This window comes from Notamacropus eugenii, chromosome 2, assembly GCF_028372415.1.
Source record: "Notamacropus eugenii isolate mMacEug1 chromosome 2, mMacEug1.pri_v2, whole genome shotgun sequence".
NCBI lineage: Eukaryota > Metazoa > Chordata > Mammalia > Diprotodontia > Macropodidae > Notamacropus > Notamacropus eugenii.
The window spans coordinates 23112120-23138934 of NC_092873.1; the positions used below are offsets into that span (position 1 = coordinate 23112120).

At 45.6% G+C, this 26815-nt stretch overlaps 1 protein-coding gene across 10 annotated transcripts in view; it reads right to left on the reverse strand.

Annotated features, from left to right (window-relative positions):
• The window catches only part of SHANK2 (SH3 and multiple ankyrin repeat domains 2), a 709321-nt gene that overhangs the window by 441955 nt on the left and 240551 nt on the right, over positions 1-26815 (reverse strand). The window lies entirely within an intron of this gene.

Here is a 26815-nt window from a genome sequence, read left to right on the forward strand (position 1 = left end):
CAACCTGGTTACCTTCCTCTGGACATGCTATAGTTTTAGCAATGTCCTTTGTCAAATGTAATGGCGTTCCAAACTGGATCCTGTCCTTCAGTTGTGTCTGGTCAGGACTGGAAAGAACAGCAGAACTTGAGCTGGATGAGACCTTAGCAGTTATCTAGCTCAAGCCTCCCCAGTAAGGAAACCGAGGTACAGAGAATGAAGTGACCTGAGATCATCTCCTCTCATCCAGCCCGCTACTTAATACTTACTTGAATTTGGGCAAATCTGCATACTATAGCCTCAATTTCCTCATCTGTAAAATGGGGAGAGTACTTATACCCCTTCCCTCACAAAGTACATGAGAATCAAGGAAGGTAACATTTTGCTTGTTTTCATGATTCTGTGGATACTGTCCATAGGGTTTTCTTGGCAAAGACACTGGAGTGGTTTGTCATCTCCTTCTCTAGTGGATTAAGACAAGCAGAGGTTAAGTGACTTAGCCCAGAGTCACACAGCTAGTAAGTATCTGAGGCTAGATTTGAACTCAGGTCTTGCTGTCTCTGGGACCAGTGCTTTATCCACTAAGCCACCTCACTGCTCCTAGGTAACACACACAAGTATAAAATGCTGGATAATGGAATTAAATTAAAAAGCAAAAACATTTGGGTAAATCCAGACCTGCCTCTCATTATACATTTTAGGAAAATGCATTCCAGTCAACCTCAGCTCACTTGATGGGAATTCTCAAAGGGGACAGGAGGAGGTGTAGATGGTACAAAAACAAATCCTTTGAATAGGTTTTTAAAACAACAGGGAAGGTCCATTTATGGAGCTGGGCAGGAAGATTTGGTTTTTCTCAAATACTTCTGCTCAACATAAGAGTGTTCAAGAACCCTGACCTTCCAAGCCAGAGTTGATATCCTTTAAAACCCTCTCCCCACTGACAGGCTGAACAGTCAGCAGTCGGGCTTGTTGGGGGGCTTCTGGGTTGAGCCCAATTTCCAACAGGAATTATGGCTGCCCCCCTCAGGGAGTGCTGCGGTTTGCACACCCTCCCCTCACCACAGCGCCTCCCCTCAGGACACATGTGTGTTCTGACAAATCTGGATGGCTTAAGAGGTGCTCAGTTATTGCACCAGCGCAGATGGAAATTTCCTCATCTATGAAGTGGCCATCAAAGTTAAACCCCTATGGACAGAGTGCTACAATGGGAGACAGAGTGCTAGAATGGGAGACAGAGTGCTAGAATGGGAGACAGAGTGCTAGAATGGGAGTAGAAAGTGCTACTTTCTCCCTCACTGGGACTCAGTTTCCTCAGCTGTAAAATAAAGGAATAGAGGAATGATTCAGAGACAATATAATACAGTGGAAGGGCAATTGAACTGGAAGGAAGGAAAGCAAGAAGGAAATAGGCATTTACTAAGTGTCTACTGTGTACCAGATACTGGGCTAAGCATTTTACAAATACTGTCTCATTTAATTCTTTCACCAATTCTGGGAGGTTGGTCCTCTTAGTAACACTATTTTATAGTTGAGGAAATGGAGGGAAACAGAAGTTAAGTGACTTCCCAGGGGTCACACAAGTAGTGAGTATCTGAGGCTGAATTTGAACTCAGATCCTCTTGACTCAGGTCCAGTGATCTATATGCTGTACCATCCAGATGGTTCTGCATTTGAAATGCCTATATGTGCTCATTACTTTTGACAAAGTTTATCTCACTAGGTCCTCACAATAACCATCCAAGGTAGGTGCTACCATTAGCCCCATTTTACAGTTGAGGAGATTAAAGGAAGACAGAGAGTAAGTGATTTGCCCAGGGCCACATAGATGGTAAGATTTGAACTCAAGCCTTCCTGTCCGCAGGCCCAGTGCTCTGTCCAATGTGCTACCAGCTACCTCATTTCCTATGACTTAGAATCATAGACTCGGAGCAAGAAGGCACCTTAGGGACCACCCAGTACAGCACCCAATTTAACAGATGAGAAAACTGAGGCCCAGAGAGGTGAAGTAATGATTGTCCTGTGTCCAGGAGAGCTGGGATTCCAGCTGAACTCTGACTCCCAGTTCAACCCTCATTCTACTCATGTCAAGTTTAGCTCTGCTATTTATTACTGGGTGGTCTCAGGCAAGGCATGACCTCCTTCCTAGGCCTCAGTTTTCTCATCTGTGAAATAGGAGGGTTGGACTGGCTAACCTCTAGGGTGCTTTCTAAATCTATGGTCCTGTGATGCCACTAGGGGACTATCACTGCCCCCTCCAATTCTATACACTGACTCTCAATAAAAGCTCAGTTTACGTTAGCTTGGCTAGGGAGGGCTGCCCAATCACACTGCTGACATGTTCAGCTTGTAGTGCACCCAAACCCCCCGAATTCCTGGCAGACCATCATTCCACTGTCCCTTGAACATTGTCAGTGATCCGGAGCTCTCTACTTCCCAAGGTCCTTTGTCTATTGGATAACGCTAGTTAGAAGGTTCATTTTTTGGCTAAACTGAAATCAGGCTTCTTAGAACCAGAACGTCTTGGCCCTGTTTCGGTCAGATCTAGGCTCTCTTTTCCCATTCACACAAATCTAGTTAGCTCTCTCAAAGAATGGCACTTTCTACTCAAGCCACAGATTTTAAACCACTTTATAAAACTCTTATTGAGTGCTAAGTCACAGAAATGCCTCCTGGGTCTTTCTAGGACAGCAGGTTGGATCCCTGGGGTGAACACATGTTCAATGCTTCTTGAAACTGAGAGGCATTATCTGGCCAGAGATAATTGCCTGGAATAGAAGCCCCCCTCTCTGCCCTATAACCCTTTGAAGCAAATTTCTAAAGCTGCCTTGGAAGGAACAAGTCAACAGTAAACCAGGCCTTGGTCTTGTGGGGGTGGGGGGTAAGGGGAAGGGGGACTGTCTCCTTACTCAGCTGGGCTTTCATGCCTCTGGGGGCTCCAGGAATCCAGCCTGCAAACTCTGAATGCAAGCTGTACCCTCCCTTCCCTGACTGCCCCAAGAACAAGAGCATGGCTCAATAAACAGGCCAGAATAGAGGAGACAGAAATAAGTATCCCCAAGAGAATGCGGGTCCAGAGAGGAGAATTTGAATTTCTTCAATCCCAAGAACAGTCAAGGCAATTAAAATTAAAAAAGGCTTGCAACATCTCTCCTGGCCTTAATGCATATGGCCCAGTGTGGATGTTTCTTCCTGGCAGTTTAACAGACTAAAGGAAACTGGAATTGGGGATGAATATGGAGCAGAGGAAAAGGGGAAAGATGGAAGAGTTTCTCAGAGCCAATATGTACTCAGCTATTAATATATCGGGACCAATTTTCATGATAAGTTCAGAGGTGGAAAGGAAACATGTGTGTAATATCTCATTTACACATAGTTCTTTCCTCCTCTCTTCCTTTTTCTTTGAAGGGGGTGGTGCAGAACCTGTTATTCCATTGATGATAAGGAATTTCCAGTGCAGAAACTTGGTCCATTTAGGCAGAATAGTGACTTGTCTTCTTAAGAAAGTTAGTGCCTGAGCACTGAGAGGTTAAGTTCTTGCCCAGTTGAATCAATAAGCATGTATTAAGCACCTACTATGTGCCAATTCCTGTGCTAATTCCACTCAGCTAGTATTTGGTGTCCCACAAATCTTGTTTGACTGAGCAAGTCCTGGGTTCAAGGCTGGCTGCCTTATTTCCATGCCACCTCCCCTCTCTCTGTCATTTGGAAAGCTCACAGAGAAAGACAATCAGAAGTGCCCTCTTTCTCACTTTGTTCCCAAACCCAGGCCTCCTAGGGGCCCAAGGCTTCAGACCTAAAAGAGACGCTGTAGCTTAGCTTGGCCAAGGCTTCATCTTAGGGAGGAAAGCAAAGGTCTGGGAAGGGACGGAGATTGCCCACAAATAGCCAGCTAGGAACTGAATGCTGTGACTTGGAATGCTGTGCTCTCTCCACTGTGCCCAGCTGGTGCCACACAACAATCCTTTTAAGAGTGTACACACTTCAGCAAGCAATAAAGGCCAGAGCACAATTTGGAAACACGAGGGAAATGCAAAGAAGCATCCGACTATTTCCTGGGGAATTTTGCTCAGAATCAAGCTTTGATTAAATACAGCCGGTAAGCATTTTAAAATGGCACATCAGGGAACTCATAGTCTTTCCAATTAAGCAATAGCTTAATCTCACCCCCTCCCCCAACTCTCTCTGTTCACAGCACTGGGTAAAGTGAGAGGGGCTTAGGCAGTAGAGAATTTTCAAACATGGCCTAACTTTCACTAGAAGTTTCCCAAAGCAAAACCAGGGCACAGGCAAGGAGCCTGCTCAGGGAACCATAGAATAAGGAAGGAATGGGCCTTCAGGTCTTGGGTAGACATTTCTTAGGCCCCAAGGGACACTTTAAAAGACACCACTAAGAAGGCACCATGTCATGAACTAGTCAATATGTCAGTGGCTTTGGAAATCCAGAAATGAATGACCTTAAAATGTTACAAAAGCTTGGCCAAAGTGATCTGAAGTTCTGTCCTGGTGGTGCAGGTGACCAGCACATGAGAGGTAAAGAAAGGAGGGACAGTTCTTTGGTGGAGTTTCAGTTTATTAACAAATAAAAAAAAGTTTGAGGGTTTTTGTTTTTATTCTCAATAGATGACAATGATGTTGGCTGTCTCAGAATGCTTTTAGTTCCACCAGGAAAATGACATAGCCTTGACATCCACTTCTGGATTGGCAACTCTAGCCCAACCATGCAATGCGTCTTTTTTTTTCACCCATTGCTCTTCCTGGATACCTTAGTTTCTAAGAACAAGCACAAATTCTCAGGTGAGGGAGGGCTCTGCTAGACATTCACCCTCTATCCGTCCCTCCTGCTTTGGATGAGCATCACCTATCCTCTGGAGGAGCTCTTGGTGGTCAATGCCAGAGAGTCATCAACTTCTTGGGGAAAGATGCATGACAGCTCTCACTAGGGAAGATGCTTCCTCACATCACTCTACCTTGTCCTTGCTGTTCCCATCACTAGGATCACTCTGGTGAAATATTACTTTCCAGCCTATGTGACAGCGCATGACATGGATGTCCTTGAGAGATGGATGACAACTGGGGGAGGGGGTGTATCTGTTAATGGGAGGTAAAAAGACTTCTCCTAAAGGCAAGTCTTTATAGAAGACAGGCAGCATCATACAATGGATAAAGTCTAGGGCTTGGAGTCAGAAACACCTGGAGTCCTGGACAGCTCCCTTAACCTCTCTGGGGCTCAGTTTCCCCATCTGTGTGAGGATAGTGATGGCATCTACCTCACAAGAGTGTTGTGAGGCTCTGAGGAGATCAAGCCTGAAAAGTTCTTTGGACGCCTTAAAGACCTACAAGAATGTCAACCATCCCTAACAAAAGAACATGGACAAAGCCAGCAACAAGCAAATCTTCATTTGCATCCCCCAGGAGGGCAGAGCAGCAATGAGCAGAGAACACAGACAATCTGGATCCCAGCTCAGCTGCTTTGCTCACTGTCCAGTCCCTTAAACTATCCTTCAGCCTTGTCCTCCTGATCCTGGAACCTAACCTAGAATGAAATCTCTGATAGAAACTCCCTGGTCCACATTGGTTTTCTGTAAAACCAAGAGGAGGCAGCCCACACAAATGCTGATCAATCATTGAAATTCACAAGGGGTTCTCCAAGCCCTATGTGGGGAAAGGCAAGAGAATGCTACTATGAGGGTCCCTCAGAGAGGCTCAGAATGTCTTAACGCTTCTGCACCCTCCACCCAGAAATGGGGGGATTCTGAAATGGAAACATCGAAGATGCACGAAGATGAATTTGAATGGAAAGGGCCCTTGGATGCTGCCGAGATCCATGTTCCATAAGCTTCCTGCCTGTTTCCTCTGAGTTATTTTTTCCTTTTCATTTATTGAGCAAAGAGCTCGGGGCTAGGAGCCTTTTCTCAAACCAATCCTTTCCAAGGACTGAATAACTCCTCTCACTTCTGAAGAGGAAGGTTCCCTGATGGATAAACTACTCAATGAGAAACATCTACAAGAGGCTGATTTGGGGGCAAAAAGATTAAAAATAACCACTTTTCTGTCCAAAAATAATTAATATTCCACCCAACTGTTTCCACCACCCCCCCCCCCCCACTTTTTATTCTTGGCGATCTGCAAAGTGTAAGTGGGTGGGTATTTTCTTAGCTCTGTCTTACATGAGTTATTTATATTTCCTTCCACAATAAAAATCACACAAGGTATGACAGGCAGCGTATGGACCCCACTGTCTCGCTCAGCATTTCCATCAGAGTCCAGGGACAGAAAACCCCACTGCCAAGCCCAGCGATGCAGGGGGATTGCCAGTTAGTGTTGAACCATTCTGTTCCAAGTTCTCAGCTAAGTCCTCTGCTGCCCTTTGAGCCAACTGAAGGACCAAAGTCAATCCTTCCATGGATTTCCAGGATCTCACTTAACAACACAGCATGCAAGGGAGCTACATTTCCAAGCATTCAGTAACAATGTTCTCTGAGGTCCATAGACTTTCCTTGACAAGCAGCAATCTTGACCATGTTAAGAGGAAGCAACTCCCTAGACTGCAGCCCTCTACTTCTAAGTGATATTTCCCCACTGTGGAACCCCCGATCCACGATGCTCCTCTCCCTCCCCCCAAGGACTAGGACCATCTCTTCTGAGCAGTCAAGGCTTCCTAAGAAGTCCCTGTTCCACCTTTCCCCCGCCCCCAGCCCGGCAGTCCTCTTCCTCCACCGTAGGGTTCCTCCAACATCTCCTTACCTTCCTTCTTTGTCAGGGCGCTTAACAAAGACTTCATGCTTCCCCCTTACTTTAGAAGCTGTCCTTGCACGACAGAGCCCACTCGGCTGGCCAGGAGACAAGAGGGGGCACCCCAGTTTCTCAGGGTTTTTCCTGCCTGCACCCTGAAAGAGGCAGCAGGTTTCTGGGCACGGTGCAATCTTGAGCCTTGCTGGGCACGCCAGCCCCAGCGCTCTGGTGACAAAGCCCACCCCATATTCTGTCTGTCAGCTGGGAGCCCGCCGTGCCGTGCCGGGCGGAGACTGGGGCCGCTCTCAAATCCGGCTGTCTTTCACTGGCCCGGTCATGTGAGCCCCGCTAGAGCCTTGGAGACTAGACGGGAGGCTGCTTTTGCAAGACTCACATGTAGGAGCAGGCAAACTGGAGTGCTAACCGGGAAAGCGTGGCATCACAGAGCAGGGGTAGGGATGAAGACGGAGTCACTGACAAGCCCCCAGGAGCTGGAGCTAGCCAGCAGCTACCGGAAGGGCTCAGCCTGCGTGGGCAGCACTGAACTCCATCTCAACTCTTGGGGGGGGCTCATGAGGAAAAGCAATTAAGTGGTGTTTTCTTTAAGTGAAAGAATGAGCAGCCAGAGGGGGTGGGATTGGGTGGGGGGTGGGGAAAGGGGTGGGAGTGCTTGGTGCTGTTCGCTTGTCTGCCCAGATACTGAAAAAGTCGGTGGAGCAAAGCACCAAGTGAGCCCTTGAAGGGCATCCTTGCTACAAAGCTCTACGGCAAATCCGCCCCTCAGAACGTCCGACCGTGACCCATATTTCAGTTAGAAAGCAATCAGACACATGCACGATCGACTTCTCCCCCGCATCCCCACTGGGGTGATTACACTGCCGGAAACTGGTGGGGGTTTTGTTCCCCTTTTCAGAGAGAAATAAGAAAACTCTGGCAATCCAGCCATTTCGTGAAATGCTTTGCCATTAACAAAAATGAACATCTCCAGAGTTGGTTTAGGAAAAGAAAAACCAAACAATCCCGCAGCATTTCTTCATAAAAAGGCAGGACATGTGGAATATGAAATGTGGAGAGCATGGATGTTTTTGTAAAGGTTCCAGTAAGGAAGTCCGAGCTTAACCTCCATTCCCACAGGCAATAAATGCATATTTATATATTTCAGAACCTAGGGGAAAAACAAAGAATGTTTTCCACTTGCATATGCCATTTAGCTGGAAGCCCTGACCCTAAACCGGATGGCCCTGGCACATCAGTCCACCTACTGGCTGATCGCTGCTGGAATGGAGTGTGCAGTTCTGTGTTGCTAAGAGAACATCAGAAATAAATGTTTCAAATGAGAAAGGGAAAGAATTCAACTTAGGGTTGAATTCCATATGGCTGACATACTATGTGTCAAACAGAACTGGGCTGGAAAAGGATGAGTGGAGGAATGTACAGAGCCAAGATTCCCCTCTTGTGGCACCGAGGGAGTGGTGACACTGGGTCCCAGAATATTGAGCTTTCAAGGACTTTGGTGGTCACCAAGTCCAATTCGTGCCCCCTCTCCAAGCCTTCCTCAAATAGGCAGACCATGAGCAAAAAGACTGCTTTATGGCATGCCACACAAGAAGGACTCAGGGTAAGTAAGGGTGAGGAAGGATGCTGCCAGACAGCTCCTCTTCCTTACTCTCAATTTCAAATTGCATGCTGGTGGTGCCTGCAGCCTACCTTTTGCCTCCCACCACTAATTTCTTTACACAAGTTGTCTCCTTTGTTTGCAATGTCATCTCTCTTCTCTCTAGAGTCCCTCACCTCCTTTAAAATGCAGCCCAGGGGCCACCTTCCATCCCACTTTCACAATCCCCCGAGCTGTCATCACCCTCTCCTTTCTGAAATTCTCTCAAGCTATTTGGTCTTGATTTTCTATTTACTTACTTTTACACATATTATATTCTATCCCCCACTCCCCTACCCCAGTACAGCAGAAAGTCTTTCATTTGAGTCTCTGTACTCTTGGTGACTAGCATACTGCCTGGCATATTAGAGGCACTTAATAAACGCTTGTCAAAGTGAACTAGACACAAAATGTCCACAGTCACAAGGGTTCAAGTTCCAGCAACAAGATAGCTTTGAAGAGGGCTTGGCCATTCTTACTTCTGACTGCACTCCTCAGCTCCTTCATACTGCAAGCAAACAGAACTACTCTGCATCTCCTGGACAAATGGAGATAGCCTGTTTTGCACTGAGAGGGCAGCTAATGAAAAAAGAACACTTTACTCCCTTCATATCCTATGCCTTAAATGGTCCCCACCATCTCTGTCGGATGAAATCTCCTCCTAGCCTTCATGTCCTGACGGAAATCCCCCTTCTCTGATCTCTCCAGCTGGAAATTTCTGCTGCATTCTCTCACTTCAATTTGCACTGACAGTTATCTGTTTGGGATTCTAGTTATTCATGCACAGGTCTTCTTTCTCCTACTATACTCCAGCTTCATGACAACACAATCTCAGGTGTGGAAGGGACTTCAGTGACTGTCGAGTTCAACTCCTATCCAAAATGCAGGGCAATGTCAAAAATCTTTTCATCTTTCCCCTCATCCCAGAGCACAAGGCATGGCACACAGTAGGTGCTTAATCCATGCTGAAAGAAGAAAGAGATGAAATGGCTTCTGAGATTTGTGTTGAAACTTGAGCAAAAACCTAGCATTTGAGAACTGTGTAGAAGTTCCCTGCACCAAATTTATAAATCGGCTTTTCAGGAGCCACCAGTGGGAAAATCAGTGTATCTTTTTAATAAGAGGTAAGCCCCTGCAGGGAAGGGGCTGCTTCACTTTTGTCCTTGGATCCTCAGCATCTCACCCAGGGTCTGGCACATGGTAAAATTAATAAACACTTGTTGAACGAAACTGGGACAAGAGCTCTGGCAGTGCTGGCAAGAATAAGAGATTTAGAGAAGACTCAGAAGCCATCTGGCCCAATGACCTCATGTTCAGATGAGCAGATTGAGCCTCGGTGATGTTAAGAGACTTGCCTAGGGTCCAACAGATACTAAATGTCTGAAGCAGGATTGAAACCCAAGGCTCCAGAAAGAATGCATTTGTTGGGAAAGAGAAAGACTCATTTTCCCAGGGAAACTCACAAAGAGTTATATTTCCAGAGTGAAGATGGAGAAGGTACACTTTTCCTGGGGCTTGGGTGGATGAGAAACCAGAGACTCCACATGTCTAGATTCAAGTGTCACAGTGGGAGAACAAGACTAGAATTTCCCAAAGATAGATGGATTCATTCAGCTAACTTCCTTCTAGCGGTACAGGGAGGGCTTGCCAGAGCTAAAGATCTCTTTAGAAGGGACAATGGGAGAACTCTGCTTTGTTGAGTCCCCCAGATTGGGGGAAGGTAATGTTAAAGTGAATCGTGGAGACAAACATGGGTTGGTCTTCGGGTGAATGTGTGGTTGGGAGGTGGGTGGTTTAATCAGCTAAGACCAGCTCCAAGTGCCAAGGTATTAGTTCATGAGGTCTCTTGGATATGTATGCTGGTGGGGATGCTCACCCTTCTCCAGGAAATGAGAAGGGCTCCTGAGGAAATTACTAGATGTCCAGAAATTATTATAATAACTTTGAGATATCCTGTCTCAAAAACATAGATGTTACCACAAATATCCAGGTACAATTTTAGGGAGAATGAGATAGGATTCAAACGTTTTCATCCTCTTTGTTGCCATGAAATTAGTAAAACTTCAAATGACCAGCAACAACTCTAGCTGCCCATTCTCTCTGGTAGAGCTCTGGAGAAGAACTACAAATAAAGAGGGTATGATTTTAAAAGGGATTCTTAGAAAGGCTAATGTGAGAAATTCTACAAGTCACCCTTGCTCCTTGAAGAAGTTGCTATTGATGCTAACTTAATCAGTTAATACCAGCCCAGCAATCAAATCATGAGGTCTCTTTGGAACAAGTGCTGGGAGGGGGGAGTGGGTCACAACATGTAGGAGTCACAATTAAATGATCACAGGTCAAAGAAGAGTTAAAACTGGAAGAAACCATCTCATTTAACAGCTTGCATTTTACAAATGGGAAAACTAAGTCCTAGAGAGGGGAAATGACTTGCCCAAGATGACTCAACTCATTAGAAGCAGGGCTGAACTGAGGTCTCCAGTTTCTATCCCAGGGCACTTGCTACCATCCTGCACTGCATCCAGAAGTATACCAGGAATGCAGAGCTATCTCTGTCTCCTAGGGTTTACAAAGTCTTTAGGTTCATTAGATTTTCTGATCCTTACAGGTGCCCTTCAAGACTGGGAATCAGAAGCAGTATCCAATCTTACTAGAAAGGAAACCAAGACTCAGAGATGCATGATCCCACCTAAGGTTGTGCAGATTTCATATCATTAAAGCTGGGATTTGAGAGCTCCTGATTCCAAATGTAGAGCTCTTTTCTCTGTACCATAGTTATCCAAATATAGTAACATAGCTAGGAAAAAAACCCCAGCATCTAGACCCATTATTCTTCCTAGGGTCTCCCTCTACTCTCTAGGACCTTCCTGGACTCCACCAGGCAGTGGATCATGCTGCAAGAATTGATCTAAAAGACTCTGAGCCACTGACTTTAAACCAAGTACTCATATGAGTACTAGGGACTCTGGCACTGAGTATCAGAGCTCACATGGCTTCTGATTCCCTGTCTTCTCATAGGCAGGCTCCATTGTGAGCTTCAGGAATGGCCCTCTCCCTGGACTCCACTCACTCCTTTCTCCCACCTGACTGGGAGCTTATGACACTTAAATTATGGCGCCAAAGTGGGAAAATGTCAGTTTTGATTACTGGTCTCTTCTCCAATTTCTTCCTTTGTAGGCTACACCTCAGCTATCCCCCTATAGTTCCTACCTGCACTATTGTGGGCTCCCCCTCCTCTGGCTAGCTCTTGTTTAGAACTTTCCCTTGGATCTAATTTCATCTGGCTTGAATCTACCTTTACTTGTGTGGGAGCATACCCCTAAATTAATCCCTTCTGGTCTTGGGAGAGATAAAGATATTTCTCCTCTGTTTCTTCTAGTGTTTCTGCCTAGCTGCTACAACAGCCCCACCTTAAGTGGTACTTGCTCTGACCTTTCATTCAACAACAACTTACTCTTCAAGGTCTTGGGGAACCAAGGATGAAATAAAGCAGTGGTCATTACGTTCAAGGAGCTCACCTTCTATAGGGAGGATGGGCTGTGGGAAACACATAAACAATGAAGTCCCATACAAATGAGATGACGCTGCATCCAGAAGGACCAAATAGAGAAGGAGGCATCTAGAAAAGCAGCTCAGTGTAGAGAAAAGAGCACAGGATTTGGAGTGAGAGACCCAGGTCCATGTTCCAAAATTGCTGTTCTCTACCTGTGTGACCTTGGCCACATGAATTCCAATCTCTGGGTCTCTGTTCCCTCATCTGTCAAACATAAGGGATGAACTAGGTCACCTCTGAGCTCTTTTTCAGCCCTGACCTCTGAGCCTATCAAAGGACAGAGCACCGTCGGTGGGGGCTTCAGCAGTCTCATGGCTGCATGGAGGGGACAGCACCTGAGCTGGGGCCAGAGGACTAGTCTAGATAGGAGGGGGCAGGAGGAATATATAAATGAAAACCAATGACAAGAAGAGCATGAATTGTACAACCTACGTCTGGATTGCTTACCATCTCAGGTAAGAGAATTTGGAACTTAAAACTTAAAAAATGTTCAAAAATGTTTTAACATGTACTTTTGGGGGAAATAAAATATATTTATCAAAAGAAGAGTATGAATTGTGAGCATCATTTTTTGGTTTGTTTGTTTTGTTTTTAGTGCGCAAGAGTTTCCAAAAGACTTTCCTCACATAGAAAGCAATGAAGAACAAATGGCTTGTCCTGGTGAAACTATGAAATGGGAAGCAAGGGAACAGGAGCAATTTCTGCTCCAGACAGTCCTGGCTACCTGCCTCTGGATCCTTCCCCAATTTGACAAAGACTTGAACCTTAGATGGCTCCCTACTAAGATAAATCCCTCAGCCTGCCATTCCCAGGTTTTGCCAGTCTGATCTCTCAATCTACCTTTCTGACCTGATTTTCCCATCATTCTCTTGTGGGAACCTTTCTGGGCTGCTCACAGTCATCCAAATCTTCCAGTTCCTGCCTTTGGGTTTGAGTCTGGGCTGTTCCAAATGGCTAGAAGGCCCTCCTCACCCCACACCTTAGAATCCCTGACTTCTCCTAAGGCTCTGCTTAAAGCCTGGGCCAATGAGATTTCTTACTTGTTCCTTCTAGATGTTATCATCTGCTCACTCCTCAGCTATGTATATATACTTCATCTGCATCTATGTATTTGTATTCATACATGCACATATATAACTGTGTTCATGTTGCCATCCAGACCTCTTCCCCCCCAGAACATAAATTCCTTGAGGATGGGAGACATTTCATGTTGTCTGTTTATCACTAGCACCTGGTGTACAGTAGGCAGCTAGGTGGCTTGGTGTGTGGATTCAAATTCAAATTCAAATCTGGCTTTAGATATGTACTAGCTCGGTGACCCTGGGCAAGTCACTTAACTTCTGTCTGCCTCTGTGTCTTCGACTGTAAGCACCTATTTCGCATGGTTGTTGTGAGGATTGGATATTTATAAAGAGCTCAGCACAGGGCTTTGTACGCAGCAGGCTCTTCGTAAATGTTTATTCCCTTCCCCACCCCACATGGATTGGAATTCAGCAAACATTGCTTCAGCAATTAAAGATTTTGAGCCTCTGTGCCCCCCACTTTTGCTCCCTCCTCATCTCTGTTTAGTTGAGTCTTACCTTTAAAGAAAAGGAAGAACAGATTCTGAACTGCATGTCGATTTATTAATAACCTGCCACTCATGGGAGTTTCTGTGTGTGTTTCTATTTTAAACTGCTCATTGGAAAGTGACAGACAGCTGGTCCAAGCAACATGAAACTGCTCATAATTCCCTGAAACACAGACGTCTTCAATGCTGACATCTGCCTTAACCTGTTCTCTCCTTTGGAGGGGGTAGATGAGGGGAGAAGGGAGGCCACTCCCGACTCTGAACCCAAATGCTGTGCACACAGAGGAGCTCATCTCCAGAAGACACAGAGAAGGAAAGGCAAGGCCCAAAGGAACATGATGCTGCTGGCTGAGCCCTCTGCCAGCCTTGTCTTTGTGGAAGCTCCTGCGCTGTGCTGGCCAAGGTTCCTCCCCAGCTTCCTCAGAAGGTCACCTCACACGGTATGCTCTCAGCCACAGTGCCCAGATGACCATTCCTGGCACACTTGACTCAGAGGTTAGGAGAACCCTTCACATCTCTAATGCTGGAAGAAACCTTTGAGGTCACTTAGCTCATTTTACAGATGAAATGGAAGCCCAGAGGGGGAGTCGTGGGAATCTGGATTGGAACCCAGGTCCTTTGACTGGAAAGCTGTGTTCTTTCTTCCACACTTTTCTGACTTCCGCATTAGTCATTTTACATCCTTCTCATGTCTGTCCTTCCTACTGTCACCATCCAGCCAATGCTCGGGGCTAACTCAGACCTTGTCTGGGTCTGCTGTCATTGTGTGTAATGTTTCCTTTAAAGTTCTTTTTTTTTCAAATGCTCTGAATTTCCTACAGTGGTGAAGTTCAATGGGGAGGATGTCTGCAGCTGGGGGAGGGCAGGTGTGTGCTGGAAAGAAGTTGGGATTTCTCTCAGAAGGGCTGAATCCAAGAGTGCCGACAGGTCCGGTCCCAAGGGATCCCCAAGTGCCTCATCAGATAAACCACCCCCACCACAAGGCAATGACTCAAAGGAGAGCCTCTGATCACGCACAAAGGCCCTACCTTAAAGGACCAATGACCACAATCCCTCATAGTTCATATCACACTTCTTAGCACAAGCCCTTGAATATGAGGTAGGAGATGCATTTTTAGTCAGGAGAATCCTGGTATTAAATCTCACCATAGATATTACCTAATTCAGTGATCATGAGAAAATCAATTAACTTCTCAGAACCTCAGTTTTTCAATCTGTAAAATGGGATTAACATCAGTACTCACTAATTTCTTCACAGGGACATTGTGAGGATCAGACAAGATAGTACGCAGTGGTTAGATAATCTTAAAACAAAATATAAATGCCACCTATTACCACCATTAAGGAGGGTAAACAGTAGTAGCCCATCTGACAGATATTGGTCACTATGCACCTTATTTATTAAAGGCTTGTTATGAAGGGGTACAAAGGCAGCCCTGTCTTCCAAATGTGACTTTCTAATGGGAAGAGGTCACACATATCTAACTGGATACACACAGAATAGAAGAAGAGGAGCTGAAAAGTCATGGGAAAGGGGGAAAGCATTAGTGGCTAGGGAGCATAGGAAAGGACTCCTGAAGAAAGCCCAGGAGACTAAAGGGACTGGGGAGAAAGGCAGAGAATTCCAGACATACAGGACACCCAGGGCAAGAGCAAAGAAAGGAGAGATAGCATCTTGTGTTCAAGGAATTACAAGGAGGCCAGCCCAGCTGGTACTCACAGGAGAGTGAAGTCTAAGGAAAGGCAGAAACAAATGGGTGGGTTGGACAGTGCTTTAAATACCAAAGAATGGAAGTTCAGTTTGATCCTAGAGTTAATACCAAGCCACAGGAGCTCACTGGTATGGAAACTAATGAATGGTCAGGTGGAAGAACTTGGCTCTGGCTCCACATGGGCATTTGGGTTCAGGTCTTCCATGTCGGGAGATTTTCCAATGGACTATTCTGCCTAATTTAGAAATTGTTCAACATTCCAGTTGTGGTACATGACAATGTTCTGATGTAGATGCCTCTGTCTAATCATCATGTAGTCATCTCTGTGGCTGTGAAATCCTAGCCATGACCATGCACTCAAGGGGAAAGACCAGTGGAGGAAGAGAGTCAGAATCTTGAAGTTTGTAACTGGGATCCAACAATTATAAGCATAGGATTTTGGACAAGTCATTCTTATCTCTGAAGCTTGGCTTTCCCATCAGAAAAAAATGACGCTAACATTACTTGCAATCCACAATATATCTGACTCATATTAAAGCTGGGGACTGGAGATAGCCTGGAGATTAAGACAATTTAGGGAGAAGAGAAGTCGTCATCTGCATGTATTTGAAGGACTGTTGCGTGGAAGAAGGATTAGCCTTGTTCTGTTTGGCCCCGGAGGGCAGAACCAAGAGGGATGGGTGGAAATTTGGAAGAGGCAAATTTCAACTGGAAGTGAGATAAACTGAGTAGCATTTGGAGCTGTCCAGAACTTGGAAGTGTTGCCTCAGGAAAGGATGGGACCCCTTCCTGGCCATCTTTAAGCTGAAGCTGGACAGCTCCTGGTGCTAAATGGTGAAATGGGACTGAAGTCCTTGGCAGCACTGAACTATGCCTACCAAAGCCTATACTCCTACAGTCTCTTGCTGAGCCCAGCAGCTCTGACCTACCATGAATCGCCAACATTGCTGAGCCTTATATTTACCAAGCCTGTTGCCAACTGCCTGACAACCAGCTGAAAATAATTTTATTTCTTATATTTAAAAAAGCCTTTCACACATCAGAACGTTTTCGACACTGTGAAGTCCTGGCAGGAAGGGCTGAGTGGAACAGGTGTTAGAAACATGCCTGGCATGCTGCCTGATATGCTGATGGGAAAGAAGAAATAATCTTCATTTAATATTTATATTAGACTAACCATTGGTCTTCCTTATGCACATGTTCTTGTTTAAAGTTCACCTCATGGGGAATGGCTCTAGCCAGTGGAAAAGACAGTGACCTCCCCCAGACCTACCTGCCTACCTGAACAGCCACGTCATCTAACCTCATAAAACACACCAGTGTCTCCACTGACCTTGAAAGTGATATCATATTTAGGCAGATTTCATTTAAGTAAATCATCCAACCATATTTGACAACTTGGTACTGTCCATCTCATCCTGCTGTTTCACACTTGCACGCATTCACCATTCATCATGTCTGGAACACACTCATCCCTCCACAGCGCTGCCTCCAGGAAACCTTCAACCAGGGCACACCCAACCCGGAAGAAAAATCCTAATTAGGTATTATCTTAGCTGCAAGTATTCTCTAGCTCTAGATTTTCCCTAGATTCCTTCTTTGCATGGGTTTCTCCTTTGCCCTATCACATTTAACACTTTATTTGCTTCTCTGTGTATGTGTGAAATCATTCCCACCATTAAACTGTAATCTTCTGGAAGCCAGGGATTGTGTCTTTTCTGTCTACACATCTGCAGCTTTGAGTAAAGCACCCTGTACATGCTTTGATGGCTGGCTCTATGAATTCTTTGAAGTGATGTGTGCACTTGCTCCAATGACCTCGATCACAGTTTGGCCAGACATCTCATATCATTCTTGACTATGCCTTCCTGCAAATTCTTCACAAAGAGTCCATTTAATATGCTGGGAACCTTCCTCTGTGGTGATAATGGTTGGGAAAATATAAACAAACAAAAAACTTGGTATTTCTTTTCTGAAAGAGTCTCCTGGCTCTTTTAACCTCCTTGATATGACCACCAATTTACTTTGGTTAAACTTTCTTAGGAAATTGTGAGCCCATTACAATGTCTATTCCTATATCTAATTCTCTTTTTCTTAAGCATCTAGTTCAAGTCAGGTAGCATTTATTATACACTTACTGTGTGTCAAGCACTGTGTCAGGAACTAGGGATACATAATAGAATGAAAAGTCTTCCAGGCATTTATGTTTTATTGGAGGAGACATGTAAATATCTACATATAAATGTGATTATTTGAGGAAGATAGGAACTAACTATTAAAGGCTTTAGCACAGGCTTTCTGCAAGAAGAAGTACATCACATAAGTATTGAAAAGCATATAAGGATTCTGAATTGGAAGGAGGGAAGGGTGACAATGGAGGAAGGGAATAAACATTTGTATAGCTCCTACTATGTGTCAGACACTGTGCTTTATTAATCTCACTTAATCCTCACAACAGCCTACAAGGTACGATATTATCCCCATTTTATACTTGAGGAAATTGAGGCAGGTAGAGGTTAAGTGACTTGTCCAGCTAGGATCACAGATAAGTGGCTGAGGCCAGCTTTGAACTCAGGTCTTCCTGACTCCAGACTTGACATTCTATTCACTGTGGCACCAGCTGTAGGGAGGGAAGACTTTTCAAACATGAGGGACAGACTGTCCAAAGTGATGACGGAAGGACTGCCAAGTAAATCAGAGTGGCTAGAACACAGAATGTGGGAAGGAGGAGAAGGTGAATTAAACATGGGGAAGTTGGGTGAGGTCAGATAGTAAAGAACTTTCCATTTCAAACTGAGGAGCCTGTGTGCCAATCCAGAAGAATGGGGAACCACTAACTCACTGAGCAGCGAAGCAGCAAGGCTTGTCTGCTTCAGGGAGAAAAGTTTGGCATCAGTATGGAGGAAAGATTGGAGAGCAGAGAGACTGGAATCTAGGTCCTGATTTAGAAGGCTGCTGCAGTCACTCAGGTGAGAGGCAGTGGGGGCTTGAGCTGGGTGCTGGGGAGGCTTCCCAAAAAGAGGGAAGGAGATGGAGACAAGAGATGTTTGGGAATCAAAGTGAGCCAACTTGGCAATGGAATGCATGTGGGAGTGAGATGGGTCACACCAGAGCTACTTCGATTGCATGCCATATCCTCTCATGTAAATTCAGGCATATGATTTGCTAGTGATTTTCATCTTTGCCCTAAGCAGCTAATTCTTGAAGTGCACACAGAGAGCAGATTCAGAGATCCTCCCACACTGCTAACTCAGTATTTCCTGTCCCTTAAGACAGGATCCATTTTCTCTTCTGACTCTGGGCATTTTCATGGGCAGTCACCCATGCCCACAATTTGCTCTCTCCCTATCTCTCCTCTTCTTGGTTTCCCTGGTTTCCTTCATGTCTCAGCTAAAATCTCATCTTCTGCCCCAAGCCTTCGCTGGTACCTTCCATCTGAGATAGTCCCCAATTAGTCCTGCCCTGCCCCCCTCTTGATTGCATGCTATCTCCTCATGGTAGATTGTGAGCTCCTTGAGGCTCAGAACAGCTCTGCTTTCTTTGGATCCCTGGCACTTAGCCCAGTCCCTGGTACATAGTAGGTACTTCATAAATGCGTATCTACTTGATCATTTGAGATGTCACTTTGCGTTTGGCCATATCCACTGCCAACTGATTCTCTCCTTAAAGTTCTCATGATATATAGGCATAAAGCTTCTGCTAGGCAATTTACAGACCTTTGCCTTCTTCATTCTTAATCACTTCAAAAAAGCTTTTCTAAAAACTCTTCTACCCCGTGCCAACATTAGCAATAAAGACGTTGAGTCTTCGAAGAGGTGCTCATTTACTTTGCAGGGGCAATGGAATTCTGTGTTGAATGTCTCTGCTTCCTCATGTTCCATGACAGAGGAGTGTGTAAAAACAGCCACGCAGGTCAGCAGGGTGTCCGCATTCCTCCAAAATGGGATGGAATTCTGTCTCTGGATTCAGACAGCAACTTCCTTCACACGTCCTGCCAGGTTAATTTGGGAATGTTTAAGTCAAAATGACTTGGTCCCTCAAAGTTTTCTTAAAACAATATAGCTGTTACTGTATATCTTTGTTTTTTCTCTTTGTTATTAGGTTATAGAAGGAGCGTGAAATACATCATGTGCAAGGATGCAAAGACCAAAGATAACAATACAACCTTATAGTTAAAAAACTTAAAAAACAAAAAAGGCAACGCAAGTCTTGTTGCCTACAGATCCATGGGACAGTCAGCTCCTCTGATTCCTTTTTTTACCACTTTGAGGAGAACCTGGGGATTCTCCACCCACTTAGCTGCAACAGCCTTTTATATTCTGGGGATATTTAGCAAATTTCCTCTAGAATAATAACAACCCTGATAGCTGGAGTATAGCAAGGCCAACAGTCACTAAATGTGCATCAAATACCTGCCATATCCCAGGCACTGGGCTCTATGTAGGGGACCCAAAAAGAGGGAAGAATAAGTGTGTTAAAATGGGCAAAGGTCTACCCGTGCATCAGTGCATTTTAGGGAGCATCTTCTCACAACCTTGGGAGGGAGATGACCCTGTTGTCCCCATTTTACAGAGAAGGAAACTGAGGCCTGGAGAGAAAATGACTTGCTCAACATCCCCACAGCTGGTAAGTGGGGAGCCATGATTTGAACTCAGGCCTTTCCCCTTTTCAAGTCCAACACCCTATCCGCTCAGCTACTAGCTCCTCCAAGATTTCTCTGTTTACCTGAGTGAATGCATGTCTCAGAAGAACAAATCAGTGGGAAAGGAAAACACTCACACACAATACAAACCACAGATACACACATGTGTATATATACATGCACATACCACACCTTATACACACCACACTTGTACATGCTACATATGCACAAACGCATGTGTCCATTAGGTATGTGTGTGACACACATGCCACTGACACAGAAACACCCATATAAGCATACAATACAGCCAGATCACACATACTTCAAACACGCAAACATGTGTACATGCAGAATGTGTGACTCATACTACTAGCACATACACACACATGTGCACACACTCATACTCCCCATGTACTCCACCAGCACAGACATGAAAATGCATAGGCATGCACATGGGTGCACATGCATACAACACACATACAACCTATAATCATCCTTCACTTAAGCCTAGGTGATCAACAAAACAATAAACCAAACCCTGACTTGTAGGGCTCACCGGCTTCCAAGATAGAAATGACCAGACACGTGTATCTGCAGATATACACCACACATGTAGGCACACACCACATGACCACAATACACATACCACACATAACTGACACACATGTGTGCATATATCAATATACTACACACACACCCTGCATACCCACTACACACAAACACACATGTGCACATACCACACATGCACATGCCACGCCATTCTATAAACACACACACACACGTGCACACTCTGGCTCATATAATACAAAACAAGCACATTCTCCAGAGTGTGAAGGGTTCTTTCCTAGAGAGGCAGAGGACAGGCCACTTGGGGCACCACTTAAAGAAGGCACCATTGTGTGTCCAGCTGCCCCAACTGCCAATGTCCCTCTTCTCAGGACTGAGCAAAAAGTCTTGATGTCCCCTGTTTGCCATGGTGCAGTGACCTTCAGGACAGAGGGATGCCTTCCTGCATCATCAGTCTCAAAAGCTGACTGGAATTTCAGCAGCCAGATCTCTTTAGCCCCATCCCTTGCCCAGAAGGGGCACACCCTCCTTCTACATAGCTGTTGGTGGGCGGAGTTAGGGAGCTACAAAAAGAGTCTCCAATTTGAAGTCCGAGGCATTGCATCAGGCAGAGGAAAGACTGCTGGATTTGGAGTCAGAAGGCCTGGGTTCAAATCCTAACTGCCACGTCTAACCAAATTGACTTTGGGTAAGTCATTTTACTTCTCTGGCCTCAGTTTCCTCACTGTGAAATGGTAGGGTTAGACTAGATCCAAGCAAAGGTCCACTGCAATCCGAGACCAACAACCCTGTGATGTGGGTTCTCATCTTGGTTTTCACATGGCTGGTGTGTAATTTGGGGCAAGCCACTCTCTGTGCCTCAGTTCTCTCACTGGACTTAGTCAATGACTAAGTTTTTCATACTTAGCTGGGCTAGTCCTTAGCCAGCAGACACAGTGTGCTGTCAGAATAAAGCTCAAGTCCTCCCCACTTGGGCAGATGTGCCAGGGCTTGAGCCGCACTGACGATACCTGAAAACCCAGGACCTCCCACATCACAGTGAGGTATGGGAGGGGACCTTTCCTGGAGGCTCCCATCTGTAAAATAAGGATTCAGTCAACAAGCACCTGCACCTTCAAGTGCCATAACAGTCCAGAAGTATCGCCATTAGCAATGACATAATTCAATTCGATTCAGCAATGATTTATTAAGTAGAAGCAGTAGAGACTAGGGAGAGAATCCGGAGTCAGGGTTCTAGACCTGGCTCTGGCCACTGGTACCTGTCTAACCATGTACAAAGCACCTAAAATCTCCATGCCCCAGTTTGTAAATCTGTAAAATGAAGGGGTTAGACTCAATGTCCTTTAAGGCACAATTAATTAATTAAAATGAGAATAACTGTAATAATAGGTGGCATTTATATAGTGGTTTGGGCAGCTAGATGGCTCAATGGATAGAATACTGGACCTGGAGTCAGGAAGACATGAGTTCAAATCTAGCCTCAGGCACTTATGACCCTGCTCAAGTCACTTCACCCTGTTTGCCTCAGTATCCTCATTTGGAGAAGGAAATGACAAACCACTCCAGTATCTCTGCCAAGAATTCCCCAAATGGCATCATGAAGTGTTGAACATGATTGAAAAAAATGACTGAACGAATATTATGCTCTACCTACATAAACTCATTAAACCCTAATATGGTCAGTGCTGCCTCAACTGAGGCAGCTAGAGGCTCAAGTTCAGGTCTTCCTGATTCCCAGTCTGGCACCCAAGCTGCCGAATGGCCTAGTTCTCCAGATAAGACCTGTGCCAAGTGCCAGAGACACGGGAGCCAAATCAAGTCCATTCCCTGCTCTCCAAAAGTTTGTCAGAGGTCTCAGTGGGTGATCTCCAAGAGCACAGGGTGAAGTGGACCAGAGGACCACTGAAGGCAAGAGTTGTGATGGAAACAGGATGAGATGGCGCAGGTGAGTGACTTTGCTCTCCTTTAAATGCTGCCCTTTCCCTGGCCCCCTTCCCTTCCATCGATGCTGAAGATAACTGTGATTTTCAATATTCGTGGGCAACATTTCTCCAGCTCAAAATAATTAGGTGAATCATACTTATAAATAACAAGAGGAAGTTCAGTCATAAGCCAGGGTGGTCTTTGAACAAACATGTAGGTGTTTGGTACATTTGTAACAGCCACGTCAGCTGGCTCCATTGAGAGGGGAAGTCAGGGCTGGGACGATTCATTGAGGGAGCTGAGTAACCCAGCAGCTTGTTGGGAGATGTAGCCTGGCCAGGAAGCCTCCATCGGCACTCCGGCATCAGCCATTGCTGCTCCCCTGTGGTTAAGCCAGAGCACAGCTGAGATTAGGAAGTACCATCCTACACAGAGTCCTCTTACCTGAGTCTTTCTTTTCAAGAAATTTTTGTTGAAACTCCGTTGGTAGCCCAAGGCTCAAGCGAAACACCCCAAACCAGGATCCTGGAGGGCTTTCTTTGGGAGTAGAAGAGGGGCATTGGAAGGAAAGGGCATGGAAGGAGATGCTAGAGCATGAAACTTGACTCCAATGAGTGCCCTATTATGGATGGATGCCCCCAGGAGCAGCATCATCCATAGGTAGAGAGGGTGACAACCTACATGCCATGAACTGAGGAACAGCTCGGCAAAGGAGAGAGGATGCTGGATAGGGATTCAGGAGGAACTACGGACCGATCCTGCCTCTGATGTTTCCCAGCTGGGTCAGCCCTGATTCTTGGTTTCATTAAGGCCTGTGTTTGAATTCTGCCTCTGACAATGACTGTGGCCTTGGAAGGCTCGGTCAAACTCTCTGAGCCATCAGAGTACTCAATAGGGAAATGACGTAGGCACGGACGTCTTCTTATGAACAGGTTTAAAGTCTTGTCTGAGTTATATTTGGATTAGGGAAGTGGACTCAAGGAGACTGGATGCCCTGTATGGGCCAGAGGTGGGGAGGTTGGTCCTGTGTGTCACAAAGGAAATGTCTTTGCTAAGGAGAAAAGCTGAGAAGTGAGACAGCAAAGACCAGTGGGGCTACTGGGAGTGTGTGTGTGTGTGTGTGTGTGTGTGTGTGTGTGTGTCCATCCAAAGGCAGAGGCATGGTGTGCAGAGATATCTCCCTCCCCTCAGAACACAGGAAGAAATAAGGCAAATGCCAGGGAAAGAACCTGCAAGCAAGCACCTAATGAGTCCATACAGCCCTGACCAAAGCCAGTCATAGATGTCAGTGCCAGAAAAAGAGTAGGGGGGGAAAGCAAAAACCTTTGAGATTGGGAGCCTAAAGGTCACTGAGCTGCTCTTCCCCAGAGGTGGACACTGGGCAGGTCATGTGCCCAAGAGCTACACTGCAGCAAATTAAAAGAACTAGGATTTGAAGCACACCCTTGGACATCCCTAATGGGGGTGCCCCCTTCAGCCTGCAATGCGAATCAGCATCCACATGGAATCACTCCTCATTCAGGTACCAGGTACAAGGGCTTCATAGAGTGCCTGCGCCATTAACTTCCAGGTCCTTCTTCCTCATCACCCCAGTGAGACCAGAAGCCCAGGAGGCCAGTCTGCTCCTTGGCCTTCTTTGGACACCTTCACCTGCTGCCCATGGGTCTTTGCCCTTAGTCAGTTCTGAGCAGACACACTTAACATCTTGGAAAAGGAGAGTGTAGAATGCATTGTGAGTCAGAACAATGCCAATGAATCAAAGGATTTTGAAGAGAGAGGGAACTTAGGAAAGCTTAGGAAAGATGCAGTCCAAGTTCCTCATTTTACAGAAGTGAAATGAGGCTCAGAGACAGTAAGGGACTTGGCCAACATCACATGCATCAGGGATAGAGAATGGTAAAGACCTGAGATGCAGACCCTATGGGCTCTTACCAGGTTGCTGGCCACTATCTCATGTCACCTCATGGAATCCAACTATTTTGATCCTTAACCTTTCAGAGGGAGCCAGATAACCACTGTGCCTCAACAAAGGCAGGGTGCTCTGGGCTGCTCCATCAAGGAACTGAATTTCTAGTAAGCTCATAGTAGGGCAGCAGTCTAGAAACAATAGAATTTCCTTCTTCATTAGCAAAAAAATGTGATTTAAAATAGGAAGGCATCACGGTGGACTCCCTCCTGGTGGAGTTGGGCTATACTCAGGAGCTTACCCCCAGACAATTCTACCTTGCCACAGGGGTTCTCTGGGGGCCAGACTCAAAAAGCTCATTAGAAAGAACATCTTACACCATTGCCATGGACATAACTGGTTTTGCCCTTGGGGAAGATGCTACTAGTTTGGTTGTTACTGCTGTCATTTCAATTGTGTCCAACTTTTTGTGATCCCATTTTAGGGTTTTCTTGGCAGAGATTCTGGAGTGGTTTTACTCATTTTACAAATGAGGATGAAAGGCAGACAGAATTAAGTGACTTGCCCAGGGTCACATAGCTGGTGTCTGAGGCCAGATATGAACTCACGAAGATGAATCTTTCTGATTCCAAGTCCAGTGTTCTATCAGACCTGGGCCACAGACACTTACTAATTGTGTGACTCTGGGCAAGTTCCTTAACTTCTGCCTGCCTCAGTTTCCTCATGTGTAAAATGCAGATAATAATAGCATCTCCCTCCCAGATGGGTTATGAGGATAAAATGAGATACTACTTCTAAAGTACTCTGCAAATCTTAAAATGCCATTGTAAATCTTCACCCTTGTTGCCCCTTGGCATCTCCTTCCAAATGGCACTCTTTCATGTTTTCTCCTCCATGCACTCTCTGCCGTGGCCGCACTAGCTCATTGGCTGGACCACACATGTAATACTCCACCTCTCATCTTCATGTTTGGGAAGTGGCTCTCCTCTACGCCTGGAATCCACAACTTCCTCCAGGACTCAGCCCCAGGCTCATCTTCTGCTTGTTGCCTTTCTTACCTGCCCCTCAACGGCTCATGCCCTCATTCCCTAGACCCCCTTCTATTCAGACAGTGTCCATTCTGTACACATATGTGCTTGTAAATGCTGACTTCCTATTAAAAACCTCCTCGTGGGTGGGTTCCACCTTTGTCTTCCCAGTTCTAAATGCAGCACCTGGTACAGGATTGGTGCTTAGTAATAAATGTCAATTGTTTGACTGGTCACACTGTCTAATCTCCCATCTTCCATCACGATCCCCAAAATCCAACTCTTTCCATTTAGAAACAGCAGTTATCACATATAGAAATGATTGATTGGTGAATATGGACAGTACACAGCCCTAAATAGCTACCTTTGGTCAAGGAGGAAAATGGGATACAGGGAGCTAGGTCACCTTCCAGAGTTATGGTTTGAATTAGCAGCTAAGCCAAGAAGCCAATTCCCAATTCCTGACTCTGGGATCATGGGATCAGGTAGTCTTGGGACTCATGAGAAACCACTGAGATTAAATGTAGGTAGCCTTTCAGAAGCCAGGCTCATTACTGTTCTATTTCTCTAACTGTGTGCAGAGATTTAGCTGCTGATTCTCATTAGCTCCCCGTGAGCGGGCTGCTTAACACCCACTACACCACTGTGAAAATGGAAGGGCCGGGGTCCATCTTAGCAGCTAGAGCCCACACACAGGAAGCTGGTTTCTATGTTCTCATCTCTAGCCACATTACAGAAAATAGGCATGTTGTGGTATTATAAGGCCTAAAGCCATATGAGAGGGAAGTAGAAGAAACCCACAAGGCATAATTTCCACCTAAAATAGATCAACATGGAAAAAATGTGGTCCTTATGTTGTACAAAGGGTATGCTGGGCCACCAATGTAGGGGGAAATCAGGACAAAGGGGACTGTGACTTGGAGTCGAGGGTGGGAGGAACCTATGAAACAGTGTAAAGCCAGGTCCTCAGGCTCTGAGGCTAATGTGCTACTCACTCCACTGCCTTGCCTGTCCTGAACCCAACCTCCCCCTCACCATCTTGTATACACAAAGGGAAGTTTCAATGCCATACTTTAAGGCAGCTTTCCATCAAATGATGCTGACCACTGAGCATGGTGGGACTTGCAGTCAACTGACAGACCCCAAGGGCTGCTCCAGAAGCAGAAGAAGGATTATGGAACCAAGCTGAACAGATTCAATCCATTTCCATACCACAGAACTGCATCTTCTATTTTTTGATTCAAACATAATTTCATATTTACTATTTTAGATGGAAAATATTGCTAGCATCAAAATGTTCGCATGGATATGCTGCTTCCATCATGTTGGCGAAAGACCAGGGTTCTCTGGAACCTTGGAAAATGGGGCTTCATTAGAAATGTCTCAGATGTCTTGGTTACAGTTCTCAGCATTGTCTCCCCCAGCCACAAGCTGGGGGGTGGTTTTGATGGTTTCACTCCTGATCTGTCAGAGGGTTGTGCTGAGGGAGGTGTCTGAAATCAGTGCTGCAATTTATAAAGTCCTACACAGAACTAAGGAGAAATGC